Consider the following 14,847-nt stretch of genomic DNA (forward strand, 5'->3'; position numbering starts at 1 on the left):
AGAAAATTGAAACTTTGCAGAGATATAGATGAAATGATTTTATAAAGAGAATCTTTTTTATTTTGGTCCTAGGGGTGAAAACACCCCCTGAGTTATCTTCTCCATTAAGTGTTGACAAAGTGGAAGAGATAAGGTTCGCGTGCGAGTTATCGAAATTGCAACTACTGAAATCACTCTAGTGGTAAGAGTATAGCAATTCCAAGAGTAGAATTCGATCCACAGTTCAGGTATATTAAAATTCAGAAAATTATGAAAAGAATTCTTTAGCCCCAAATTTAGTCTCAAGTTGATTAATCGAGGTCCTACCATATTAAGTAGAGTTACATGATTATCGAGACTGACTGGGAATAAAATCTGTTATCGTACAAAGTCATGGTCGTGAAAGTCTCCAAGACAAACGGGATCGCTGGTAATTGGGCAATCCACTTTGTTCTCGATAACAAAGAGCCATTGTAAGAGACACAATTTTTTCCCAATTTCGTTATTGTCCGGAGGATTGCGCTGGAAATGTCTTTCGTAACGACTGTCGACGTTTAATTTTCGGTGACTCGTTCCGTCTCTAACGGCAACGTTTCGATTGATCGCGTAATGACCGAGTAATAATGATGGTCAAAGCACGGCCTCGGTCGATCACGATTTCCAATTGAACGTTCCGTGAAATCGCGTGCAGCGGCTACGACGCAGCTTTCGTGGGCAAAATGCAGTCCCAATTAAAGTAATACCCGGACGATTTCGCCATGACCCGATCTAGTCGTTCCCTTTTCGGTCGCAAAGGCAAACGAATTCCAATGGTCTTGAAATGTTCATAGCATCGAAATAGTTTCTAGACCAAGTGCATAAATCCGTATCGAACTGGGCAGCTATATCTCCCCGAATGTATCATTATCATTGGGCAAAACGGTATTACCCCATAATCGCGAAGAACGATCGTCGAGGAGAGACACTTAATTTTCGCCCGATTCGCCTAAGTCCAGACTCCTGGCTCGTTCGAGATTGATAATAAGGGCCAGGCACGATGATTGGCCACGATCGTTCCGGCGACACGAATCGGTCGCAATCACAAGCAGCTTTTTCCACGAGTCAAACGCGATCGGGCGGCAATTACGCGTTCTCCTTTGCCCTTAATAATGACGGAACAATCCGAGCCATTTAATTTCCAGGTCTCTCGGGGTCCCCCTCGCCTCGGTGCGAGGGAGGATTCCGTCGGCCGAGGGAGAGGCCCGTTCAAATGACAGTAATATCGTTGCCTTGCGGTTTTGTGCACCACGGCCTGATTATAGCCCACTTCCGCCGCGTAAACAACGGTCTCGGGACAAACCTCTTTAATGGCCTTTACCCCTGCGCCATGGGCAGCTGGCCCATGGACGTCGAGGGGTGAAGCGTGGTCCACCCCCGTCCTCGTAGCTGGCTTTCATCGCGCACGATCCACGGTTCTAGCAAAAAAGTCGAAAAAGAAGGAGGCTTATAGTCTACGCTGGGGGAAACAAAACGAGACTAGCATCGCGGCGATTATCAGCGAGCGCTCGACGGTGGGAGCTTCGCGTCGGGGCACCACCCCCAGAGTGGTCGACGGAACGAGTCATATTTCACCCCGTAAATCTCCGCGAGCTAGCCGACTCGTCTCGTCGAGTGACATCTTCCTCATCGATCGGCAATAATGTGCGGTGCGCCGTGAATGATGCCTTTACGGTCGTTCTTGCTCTCGGTGCGGCTTAATTTATCGTTTTATGGTCCTTTCGGGGGCTGCGTGGAGGCGACCGTAGCGGTGCTGGAGAACCCCGTCGGATGGGCCGAGCCAGCCAGCCAGTCAGCCAGCCAGAAAAGAGAGAAAAGAGCGGCGGTTGCGGAGGGCGAGCGAGGGAGATGGTAGACGCGGCGAGGGGCGAAGGGGGATGCTGGCGAAGGTACGAAAAGGAGCGAAAGAAAAAGGGCAGGGAGGAGGAAGGGCGAGGAAGAAAGACAAATGAACCGCGAAACAAAAGGGCATCGGCGCAATAGATGGGGAGTGGGGTTCGGCCAGTCGTCCAGGAGGGTAAAAGGAAGAAGGAAGGGATGAGGGGGCAGCTAGGAGGCGTGGCACATGCGGTATTAAGCAACCGCGCCACCGCATTGTAAAGGGCAAAGTGTTATTGTTGCGACCGCCGACCGACTCCAGGGCTCGACTTAATTGGATTTAAAGACGAATTGTTTGGAAGCCTACCACGACACCACGTCCTACCGACCAGAGGACTCTGCGCCTCCTTACTGTTTACGCGCTGCTCGATGAGGTAAAGGGGTAGTTGAAGATCGCCGACCTCAACCCCTTTAGTTGGAAGCTTGACTGAGATTGAGACGCTAGAGTCTCTCGTTTTTCACCGCAACGAGGTCTCTCATAAGTGAAAATTCTGACGCTGATGAGAGTTAAGTGTCATCATCCCTTTCCCTAATGGTTTCTACTAGAAGAGAAGGGGTAGCTTATTGAAATTGGAACTCTCAACTGTGGTGGTTGCTGAAAAATAAATTTGCAATTTTTTTGAGCGTTAAATATTAGGTTGCTTTGAAGAGGAGTGGAATCTGGACCTTTGGATCCTTCTACTACACTCAAAGATCATTTATACGAAACAATTAACCTTCAAGGATAAAGCTGAAAGCACTTTCACTTCCACAAGCACCATGTCAATGGTAACCATGAAAGTTATATCTGTCACAAGAATAGAAGAGCTAAGTACATAGGAACTTAAATCTATACTTGGGCCCAAAATCTGACCCAACTCCACTTAATCAAACATAAACTCCATATTACCACCCACTCTGCTCCATTTTCTCAACCATGTTGAAACGACGTTCCCAAGCCCACATTACACCTGACTCGATGCTGCACCGGATGCAACTAACATTCGACTCGAGCTCGTCGACGAAACGAAGGAAATAATGAAACAGCAGACGGGCCTCCCCCAGTCCATTCGAAAAGGTGAGAAGGTGTATTCGAACGGTGTGTAATTAGAGTTATTACTTTAACAAGCCTGTTACCAGAAGTAAAAAAAACCCATAAGAGAAGAGCGGGGGCGCGGGAAGGGGTTGAAGAGACGGGAGGGGATGGAAGGTGCACTGGTCGAGGCATTGTTGCCGGCTAATGCTGGCCTTCTTTGCATCATAAAGGCAATGTGCAGAGCTGGCCTTTTATGCAGGCGACCGTGCAGCAGGATAGTGCACCTACACCAACCTCTCTTTGCTCTGGTACGTGGACACACACGAGCGCAGTGTGCACGCGAAACCGCACGTACGCGGGCGGTGGCCCGTGCTACTTGCCTTCACGGTCTGCTATCTGTACGCTAACTTATCGGAGTCAATTAATTTCACTTAGGGCCAGCTGCTTTGGTCGGCTTATTAAGTGAGCATCGGCCGCGACGAGGATGTGGTTTTCGTTGATCGAAAGGCACTGAGGGGGATCGTCTTTGAAAAGAGTTGACCCGAAAATGGGTCGTTGAACGACTGGGAGTTGCACTTTGCAGAAATGGTAAGGCTGCACTCGAGGCACATGTGACATAGTGGTCATTTCTGTATGTGGAGGATATGTCGATTCCACTCGAGTCATGACCACTTCGAACAATGACACGCTAAGTCTGAAAGTGCGTGTGAAATCAGGGGTCATATCTACTGTAACCATATACAGGACGGTCAGTTTATCTGAAAACTCTCTGAGTGTTGGCAGCATCTATTTTAAATGCTTTTAGCATAGTAAATGGTTAACTCTCTTACTCATTAGAGGGCTTCCCCTGTAACTACGTATTTTTTCCAGATGCAATCTTACCAGCTGTGTACAGTAGATAAAAAAAGGGCCATCATTTCTTATCGCGTCTTAAGGGTTCCTCTCCCACTGACGGTAACTGCTAATTAATCGCCGCGATTAATTCAATTAGTAGAGTCCCTGGCGTATCGTCTTGGAGTCCCTCACGGAAATTCACACTATTGACTCTGCGAATTAACGGTAGCCATTAGTTCCCGACTGCGTTTTGGCGCGTTAACGCGGTGCTGCATAATTCAGCGTTCGCTAATTAAAACGCACGCGGAAAAAAGCGATTAGAGAACGTTAAGTGGAACATCGCTCCCTTTACGAGCATGACAGTAATTAATTTAATGGACCTGTGGCGGGGAACAGCCGCGGAGACGCGCATCTCGGCGCGGATCGCAGGCCTTAAGCGCGGTGCCCGCGCGCGGACACTTTTCTGGGCAAAAAAGGGGCCGCGGAACGGAGCTAAAGACGTCATAACGCTCCGTGAAATAACGCCCGCTTCCATTCCCATAACGCGCGCCGCTCGAAAGCAATGGGCCGGATAAATCGTCAATGTGTTTCGCTGAGGAATTTCGTGACGCTTCATTAGGCGAAACCACGGCCGCGCCGCTGTCTCGGTGACAAGTTTGACAAATTATTCCGCCGAGGTCTGCGCAGCTTGCGACGTCCTCGCGGTGCCTGGAAACCCGTCGGAAGGCCCTTCAAAGGATCTGCCTTTCGCGTTACATCGCCACGAACCAGCCCATGCTTTTCGAAGAAACTCGGTCATTAGGGTGCCGCGGGGCTCGTTTTTCTGGAATTTCCAGCTTACGATATGGTGGCTGATCCGCGATCGTGTTGCTTAGGGTGTATTAAGAAGAGAGCTCGCCATGTCTCAGCTTCAAGAGAACTTCAAATTTTCGAATATTTAAATATTCAAATTTTTAAATATTCAAATATTCAAATTTTCAAATATTCAAATATTCAACTTTTTTCCCATTACAGCTGAATTTTCAGAATTCCTCTAGTACTTAGTGTCTTCTCATATTTACCATAAAAATTCGTCAGTAGTACAATCTGTGGTTCACAATTTAGTTCTCAGTGACAAACAGCAGTGCCAAAAAGGAAAATTAGCCAGCGCTAATAGTTCGCAAAACATTTGGCTTAAGGGCTTGGCAGAGACGTGCCAGGGTGCCTCGGTCCAAGATAAAATTCGTAATTCAGGGTTCTTAAGAGAAGATGGTCCAGAGGAGGGTGAGTGGTTGGATTGGCGCGAAAATTTTTGCCCTGCTATTTTTGCAATTAAAATTAACAACCGGCACGCTGCCAAATTGTCTTCTCGATACGCCCTCCTCCTGTACCGATTCCCGTGTCGTTTCTCTCCGATCTCCGTTGGCAACGCGACCGCTCCCCGAGGAAAAGAAAGGACGGCGATGCCTGGCATCATCAATACGTGTCATCGCGTTATACGCTTATCTTTACACGTATACGTGTTATATTATATAATGCGCGCGGCGCAGCATTTAGCGCGCGCCGTGGTGTGCCATTATTTCGTGAATTAATCATGTTTTTTGCCCGCCACGTCTTCGACGGGAGTAATATGCAAATTTCTATTAAACTTTATTTCTTTCACGGCGTCGCGCCAGGAAGCATTTCTCCGTCCATAGTCAGAGCAACGACACCTATCCCAACGAGACGCAGGAGCTAGGAATTTGCTCCTGGCCAGGAAATTCGAGTCTCTCGGTAGACGTGATTTCCTCGCCCCTCTCGGTCCCCTCGGGTCGTTATCGAAAATATTTATCCGGCGGGTCGAGGGAAGAAAACGAAAGGCGAAAAAGAGGAGCGTGGTAGTTAAAAGATGGCGGTGCTACCATCATCAATATGTGTCACGGGATATGTACTGCTCTCGATATATGTATATAACACGCTCGCATCAGAGACGAGCAAGTATTTACTACGGACCGCCTTAATTATCTCTCGCCCTCTCTTTTGGCGCGGTCAGTTAGCTCGCGACGACGGTGCTCGTGCTTTTCTGATATCTGCCGCGATCGGTCTGTTCCTTCTAACGACCGGACACGCCGTGCTCGGACCTCGACCGTGTAAACGAGCCGATCCGCGTGCGTTCGAGAGGAACCAATGGCCAGCTGCCACTGCCCTTGCTCTGCCTTATCGAACGCTGGGAGTACACCTTTTGATAACCGCTGCTACAGATGGTCCCATTAACATAAGCTTACCACTCGTTAATTAATTCCTTTAATATATTCTATCGTTGCTTACCTGGATCTGATTGGTCTCAATTATGGAGGCGTGACGCTATAGTTTCTCTTGGGTTAATCAGAGTGTAAGATTAGAGGGTGGAGAACGGTCTCTTAACTTCAGGTTTCTACGTTTCTATCAGGTCACGAAGATTTCAAATATTTGTCCTTAAATCTTCCATCAGCCACTATTGGCCCTACAGCCCCTATAGAATCTGTGTAGATGCATTCACGTTGGTGGTTCTTCTTGGCGTTCGAGGTGGAGCTGGCACCGAGACGCTGGACAGTGCCTCGGTAAAAATGATCCAATCTTCGAGATAGATTCCCTGAGAGCATCGAGGATCGGTCGAAGAGAGTTGTATTAGAGACGGTATTCGGTAGTCGAGCGTAGCGGCGGCCTCGATCCTCATGGATCGTTGAAATGATTCCACTTATCCGCGACGGGGAGTCCCCGAAGAATCCAACGCTGGCACAAAAGCCAGTGGAAGCGAACTCGATCGCCGCAGGACGCCCAGCTACCGAAGATATTTCATTTACCGGACAAAAACTGCCCTCCGTTCCCCTCCTTCCGGCGGCCGTTGCCTCGGTTCGTTGCGAGGACGAGCGGTCTAAGGGAGGAATTCGAATTAATATTCGGCGCTGACGTATGAAATTACAGGCAGCCTTGTCCGCCGCGTTCCTGTCATCGTCGTTGTTGTTGTTGCTGCTGCTGCTGCCGCCGGTGGCTGCTCTTGCCGTCTTGACGCCTCTCTTTCGCCCTCCCTCTCGCTCTGTCTCGCTTCCTCTCGATCCCTGTCCCTACCCGCTGGCCGTCCCGCCAGGAAACAAATGAGCGACGATCATCCTGTCCACTCGAGACACAATGGGAAACGACAACGACCTGAGACCCCGCTGCCAGACGCCGTCACGACACTCTACATATATTGGATAACCTGTGCTCTCCTTTAACAGCGCCCGCGCTCAATTTGACCACCGATTTCGGTATAATAAGGATCATTTTGTCCCGCTTGCCCTGTCATTGTCATCATTGCCCTTCGCAGCTCCTCTTAGCAATGGGAAAGTGGAATACCCTTTGGCGTTACAGGTGCCTTCGAGCCGACAAGTGTGTCTGAGGTTTGGCTGTCTGAAGCCACTTCAATTGTCATTATCCCTTTTTTTATTTGGATTTTGACTTTAGTCTGCGACGAGTGGAAGGTGAAGGTGGATGGTTTCGTGAGGATTGGGAGGGAAGCTTTTCTGTAAAGTGTAACATGCTAGGATGATGATCTTTCGTGGTGGAAACACGAAGCAAAAGAAGACTTCTCACCTGTTGGCCCCATTGTCCGCGAGATAATTTGGTTAAAGTAACTAATCGTTCGCCCTTTTCAGTCCCGCCGCTTATATACTCGACGCCGAACCGCGGCCCCTTTTGTCGTAATTAATAGTCCTCCCCGCGAGACCCCTGTGCTCCGTCTCTAAATGATTCTTCATCCATCATCGCGTGTCCGACTTTTGAACCTTCGCCTTTCGATTTCCCAGAAACCGCTTCCCACCGTCACTCCTCCTTTAATATCGCGAACGCCTATTCGATCTCCAGCGATTCATTCGCGATTGTTCAGGTCACATCAACGAGCAGGAAATTAATTTTCTATCGTCAGTTCAATAAAATTCTACTCGATTTCTAGACTCACTTCTAGTTCTTTTCAGTCTTTTATCCCTGGCACTCTAGAAGTCGTTTCAGTGGATACCACAAACTTGAGTCCGACTGCTGACTCACGTATTAAAATAATAGCGATTGTTCCTTAAATCGAATGAAAGAATCTATTTCTATCTTGCCTTTCGGAGCAAGGTGAAAGGAACAAAAAATTAGCTACGTTCAGTGGGCAGCTGTGGCGGTCTTTAAGCGACACACCTGCTAATTTCTTCAAATTCCACGGTGATTATGAACCAATTCTTTCGGCAAGTGGAACTCCAGTTATTTATTATTGGAGTCATTTTTCTCATCATAGGGGCCTCAAAATTTGGACTCCAACCAAATTTTCAAGTACCAAGGTTTCACCTAAACGATAGAATATTAATACAACAAGAAAGGCGAATCGTTCATAAAGCAGTCGCGAGGGAAAGCCGTAAATTCCGTGGCTAACGTATTTTATAAATGATTTACGAAACGCGCATGCAAATGTTTGCCGCGCGCTAAAACGATAACTTACAAAAATGTTGATGGTTGAAATATATCGTCGATTGCTAAATCTGATTCTCCGCTTCCTCCTTTCTCCTCTCCGCCGCTGGGATCCTCCTTCCCCCTCTCGCCCTCTTTCTCCCGAGCTGCAGCGACGCGCACACGCGAGAACGCGAGTGCACATGCAATCGCATCTCGATGACCGTACCTGCCGGTGATTTAACGACTTGTCACCCACTTTATCAATTTACCGCCGCTGGAGACCTCGGCTTTACGCACGTAAACTGGGCATCCGCTGTGTACTTATAGTTTCTGCCCACCGTGCACTGTGCACCAGAGCTTAAGTAATGATTCTGTCTTCGCGTCGACTGCCGAACGGCTGCCGCGCGCATTACTCATCCCTGTAATCGGTAATCGAACTCACCTGCTGTCCTACGTGAATCTATTTGCCTGCGTAAGCATCTAGGAAAGAGTTGGAACTTTTTGAGAGAGAATAAAATTAATAAGTGTATTTTTTTTCATCTCTCCTAGTGTCTTCTGGAGCAGAGTTTCACAAGGGGGGTTCTATGATTCTATAAGTTGCTCAACTATGGAGAAAGGCAATAAAAAATTGAGTAATGAAGCAATAAAATTCACTTCAGTTCTGACTTGACACTTTTCCTAAATGTTCCCTGAAAGGAAACTTTGGGCTTCAAGGAAGTTCGTTAGAAGGGTAGGCTATCCTTGAAGGAGCGTTTCAACCGACGAACCAGGGTTCCGAAAATGGGCAGGATCTTGAAGAGAGATAAGCTGTGGACAGTGTGCCCCCTCTGTGTTTTGAGTGTTCGCGTGGTAATTGTCCAGCCATATGCTGGTTCGAAGTTCGCCCACCGAAACGTTTGGCGGAGGAAGCTCAGGCTTCATCTCGATTGCGCGCGGTTTCTTCTTAATTACAATATTCAAATTTGAGCAGGGCCATGTGCTCGGAACTCGGTGTCCCTGTTCTTTATCGGCCGACACGGTGATGCGTCTATTTCAGCCGATCGCGTGGGCACGCGCGCTTACGCACGCAAATTGCGCGAGGGTAGTCGAGAAAACTGTTGGCTAAACATTTCGACGGTTATCGCGATCGGTCGGCGATAATTCATTGCCCTATAATGCGGCCACATCAGATAGTACGTGTGACTGGTTGGCAGAAGAAGCGCGACGCTTGTTTCGATAATTTCCCTCCCATCGGATGAATTATTTTTTTCTTACACGCGATACATGTGACTTTGTCACGCTCCCTCTTTAGAAGTTAATCTGTAGTACTTGATATGTGAATAACACAACATCGACTTATGGTTTGAAGATTTGGAAGCTTCCAAAGACCTTTATCCTTAAATTAAACAATTTTTGGATGTCAAAATGTTTCAAGTGTTCAAATATTCTAGTTAATACTTTCATCGGTGGCAATTCGTCATTTTGTAAAATTCATGGAATGTTAGTATTTGAGAAACATTTGGTAGTCGTTGGAAGTAGTGAAGCGATCTTATCTAATTCGATAAGAAAAATACAAGACTTGTTTAAGATGGCTGTCTTCGTGAAATGGTCAATCTCGTCAAGGAAATGTGATTCGAGTTCTGATAAACTGTAGATAGTAGTTAGGATTTTTTTATAATGTTCTGAGAATTCAAAGTCAACCATTTCCCGCAGTTTACGACTTTTTCCCGCGATTAATAACCCGCCATAATGTGCACGCCCCTTATCTCCACTGGCAAATGGCTTAATTATTTACGTTCTCGCGAGGGCGAGTTTTTTCTTCCTTAATGAAGGCGATGTAACTAGAGTGGCATTAGAGAATCGTGTCGAAGCGGTCGACGATGATTTGTCGCCGCGTGGGTAACGATGCGAACGACAAATCTCGCTTGTCTGTCGCACTGATGAGCCTCGATAATACACGATACTCGATAATGACGAGACACTGTCGATTATATCGGATATTGCCTCCGCACACCTGCACGCGCCTGGATCTGTCCCGAAACCGGCGCGCAATTGAAGCATTCTCGATTACCCGATAAAGATCTCAATACACCGTTACTCCCAAGTTTCAGAATTTATTATAGCCGTCGAAGATGAGTTACGCTCGGCGGGGTTTTACTTTTGATCACGAAGCCCCCATACATTGAGAAATTTTATTTGCATAAGCGCTCGGCGATCACCTTCGATTAAACGAAAGTTGCTTTAGAAATTCGAGTAGAAATTATGAAGCAACTCGTGGGAAGATTAGGTACAGAAGGATAACTAAAATCGATGAGATCGTTTTGAGAAATTCTAAACATAATATAGCCACAGATTTCAATCCCTACATGAGGTACTTCAGATAATTAAGCTAATTACTTATACTTCATTATTTTTCGGCTGACGAGGTGTGCTCTATAAATTTCCCCAAAATAAATGAATCTATTTCCAGCAAAATTTAGGTACATAATATCAGCTCACGTATGTACAAACTGATCCCTCTGAAGAACTCCAAAATATTTGATGCCTGCAGTACACTGTAGCGACTCTTTATAAAGACAGAAGGGGCATAGCGTGAATCCCACAAGACAGGATGACCAGTTGCAGCACATCGGCCCGTGTTCGGCATTACGTTCATTTTGCCGAACATCCTGGAAATACGAGGCGAGTCGAGTTTTGGTGCACGCACGCGTTTACGCAAGTAGCTGTTCGCGCCGCGATTACGCCCCGTGGTCCCAGCCCTTCTTTTTTCTCCTCTCGTTCCGCGTCCTGTCACGCCAGTCCGACGGACTGGTTTCGTCTTAATCTTCTTCGACGAATCTCCGTGGCCGCGGTGGAAAAAGAAGATCGTTAACACGACGCCAAGAGGAATGCCGAGCGATATTTCGATGCGCGACGACCGATTACGCGCCGTTTCTCGCCGCGTCCTATCGCTCCGAATCGCGGCCACTTTGTTGCCTCGCGTGCTACACCTGTCGCTGGGATCTTCTGCGAGCACTAAATGGCGTATAATACAACCCAGCGAGTCGAACTCATCCACGGAGCCTATCGCAGCTTGCTAGGAGCGTGTAGCAGCATCAGCGTGTGACGGTTGCTCGCAGGGTTACCATGTGAATTCCCTTCTTGGGTATGGGGAGGAAAATTGGGAGGTGAGGGAAGAAATAATGAGTATTCCATTGGTGTAGATCTAAGGCCTAGAATGAAGCTTTAGTAATGTAATAGAATAGGACGCTCGTTATTTTTTCTCTCATTTTCTAATTTACCCAACTATATCCAAGGAGGGAATTCGTGGCAACCTTGAAAATAGAAAAAATCGGAACCAATTATTATCGTGAGACATACCATAGATCTGTAGAATCTGGGAGTAACGAAACTTGACCAATTTGTTAACTGTTTAATGTACTCGTAAAATCCCGCATAAATTGAGGTTAATCGTCATCGCTGCACGCTGATTTTACATTCCAGCACGGCCCGAGGCCGTGTCAGAGAATTCGCTCGCATATTCTGCAATTAATTACTCCAGGTCCGCGCTGCCCTCAGTACACGGAAAAACGCTGCACGATTTCCTTGCAGCACGGTCCAATTACAAGCTTTTCCCGCTGCCTCTGCGGCGATAAATAATTTGTCGATTAGCTGCATCAGCTCGAGGAGGCTAGCCAGGTTGAACGTTCATCGGGGCGCTTAAAAGGGCAGAAGATTCCGTAGCTTGGCTTTTCTAAGTTCAGCGGAGGCCATAATGCGTGCTCTTAACGCGCGCACGCATCGACCGAGCAGATAAAAGCGAGGGGCAGGGAGGAGCCAAGAGAGAGAGAGAGAGAGAGAGAGACAGAGAGAGAGGAACAAAGGCGGAAGGTGGAGAAAGAGGGAGGCAGGGGGAGGCCGGAAGTGGGAGCAATTAACGATATAAGTGGTTCGCTGGTCTCGAGCCGCGATAACATCGGCCGACTCGAGTCTAGCTCCTTTTCTTGCGACCACTCGATGGGAAGATAGTAAGCTCGAAAGAGGCAGGTGCCTTTTGGACACATTATACTCTCTTGCTCGCCCCGATCTCCTCTTCGTCTTTTTCGAACCGCGTGCTACCTCCCGACCCACTCGTTCTTCCCCCTGCTCGCGCGCAAGCGGAACGCTCCGATCGCGATCCACCGCGGACCGCGATGTCGCCGAAATAACTTTATTTGCCGCCTGTAATCGATCGTCGACCGGTTATTTGCATTTGATTAAAAGGCCACGGTTAATTGCTCCCGCTGTGTTCCCTCGGGACGCTTCATTAATATTAAGTAGGTGTCGGTCAGTGTCGATTTTTGGCATGTCCTGGGACCGCGTAAATTGTCAATCCTAAGATAACGGGATAATAATGGGCCATCGTGTGGCTTTAAACATTGACAAACGAGATGCTGAGCATCTTACTCGGCCAGTTTCGCGACATCACGTTGGGTGGGTACTTGTTTTCCGTGAGGCAGTGCAAAAATATGGTATATGATGACTCCTAATAGAGTGTTGTCTCGATAGAAGTTTATCATTTTTGTTTTTATAGCAGACTCTGCTACTTCAGTGCTTCAGTAGTTTAGCCAATGATTAGTCGCTTAGATTACCTATTAAATATCTGAACACCAGAGTCAAAGTGTACTCCAAGTCTACTTATTTTTTGCGTGTCATGATAATGATACGTCTTGGCTGCAGGGTTCAGGTATTGCATTTCAGTGTAATGACTTTTCACAAAATGAGTATTCGGTCTTCTTCTATCTAAACATGACTAGTTTATAACAAGTGAATATTGTTTGTAATCTCCTACCTATAATCCTGTAATACTGTAATTAACACTGTAGAACAGAGTATCATTACAGGGCGATTGACACTGCAGGAAAGCAAATTTGCGAGCGACAGGGGAGGCCCAACAGGGGGACAGGAAGCGGGGGCAGCGTACACGCGTATTTTCGTTCCGGTGATTCTCTTTTGTCGCCAGTTTCAGGATGCAGAAGCCCGGCAAAAGCTCGATTTGACCGTGGGTTAACCACATCCTCTCTCGGCCACTCGGTCCCTTCTCCCCTTCCCCGTCTTCTTCTTCTTCGGTTTCCATCGGGCATGCACCTTCGGGAAACAAACCGCGTGGAACCTGAACGCGAAAAAATGAAACTGTGATTTCCTACTGCTTTCAGCTAATAAGCGCATCCGTTCTACCCTGCGCAGCCTGCAATTATGCAAACCGCGCATCTTAAAACATTTTACGAGCCGGTACATTAAAGAACCGCGATATTATTTAGCGGATTCCCTGCTGTCCCACGGAAGTGACGCGCGTCTCGCGAGCGAGATCCTTCCATAGAAAGCGAAACAACCGAAAGGCGGGAAAAAAGAGAGGGGAAGGATTAATATTTCACTTTCCCCTTCAACTGTTTCCTTTCACCGAAAGATTCTTCTATATCGCCACGAAATCTCTTCTAAAAAGTTTAAGTAGACATATACGGAAAAAAATGTTAAGCTGAAATTATTAACAGAATCACTAGGAGTCAATTTTATGAATTTAAGAGTACTACACTCACTGTAGTCAAGCTACGATTCTTAATTCTACAAAGATCTATAACAGATCCTACCCAAGTCTACTCTGCTTAAATCTACTTAAGACAGGTAAATTTTGCAAGATTTGTATGACCAATTCTTTTTCATCCACTTCAAAAGTAGCCTCACTACGATAACACCCCCTCGAGCTTATATCGAGACAGCCCCCAAATTTCTATTCCACTAGGAGACTTCACACAACCAGTAGTTCCCGTTTAAAGCACGTAACTATTGAGGAGAGCTGCATGGTCGGTTGGGAAAAATCGTTAGCGCGGTGGTAGTGGCCGACCGCTAATGGGGCCCAAATTAATTTCACGTAATTGGGGATAGGCAGGCGAACGCGTCCGCGCGCGCGTCCCCCTGGCTACCCGTTTTACCCTAATAGGAATAAAATAAGCCCTTATGCAGCAGTTAGCGCTCGCGCTCGCTTCTACATAATTGCAGCGTCCGCTGGCCAACGCCGGAAATAAGCAAACGCGATTATGCCCCGGAGAGAGAGCGCTGCTGTCACGGTCCCCCGGCTCTTCCCTTCGACTACGAGAGCGTATAAGGCCCTCGCAAATTACACCCGTTGACCGACGCTGCCGAAATTCGAAGGGGTAATGGAGATGGCCCGCTGCCAGTGGTCTCGTAATGACTTCTCATCTTTACGCTTGGGATTCTTTCACGCGAATCGGGGATAAAACTTCATTTACCTTGGAACAGCTAGAGTTATGAGTGTGCAGTTGGTATCGGTTGATTCTGGTCTTCTGACATGATTGGCGAGAAAGAAAAAGAAAGTAAATTGTTTCAGGTAATCACCAAGCATGGTTGTTTTTTGAGGATTTTCTTGACGAGTTAGATAAACGCCTCCTTGCGCTCATTTTTATGATAAGTTATATATTAATTCTGGTTTCTTGGATTAATAAAGTTTGGATCGTTTACCTAGCTTTAAAGAGTCCTGAAAAGTTGAGTGGTCTCCTGTAACCTTAATCCAAGGCCTTGGCTTCCTCTTCCCCACTTTGTGAGGCGTATTATTAAACGGTCCGTATATGCAAGCATGTGTATGCAAATGGGGAAATGCAAATAGAGAAACACGATGTAGACACGATCCCTGCACAGGTATTAACCCGATCGTAAAAGTCTTGCAATATGCATCGTCGCGTGAAAAG

Source organism: Calliopsis andreniformis, chromosome 4, assembly GCF_051401765.1.
Source record: "Calliopsis andreniformis isolate RMS-2024a chromosome 4, iyCalAndr_principal, whole genome shotgun sequence".
Classification (NCBI taxonomy): domain Eukaryota; kingdom Metazoa; phylum Arthropoda; class Insecta; order Hymenoptera; family Andrenidae; genus Calliopsis; species Calliopsis andreniformis.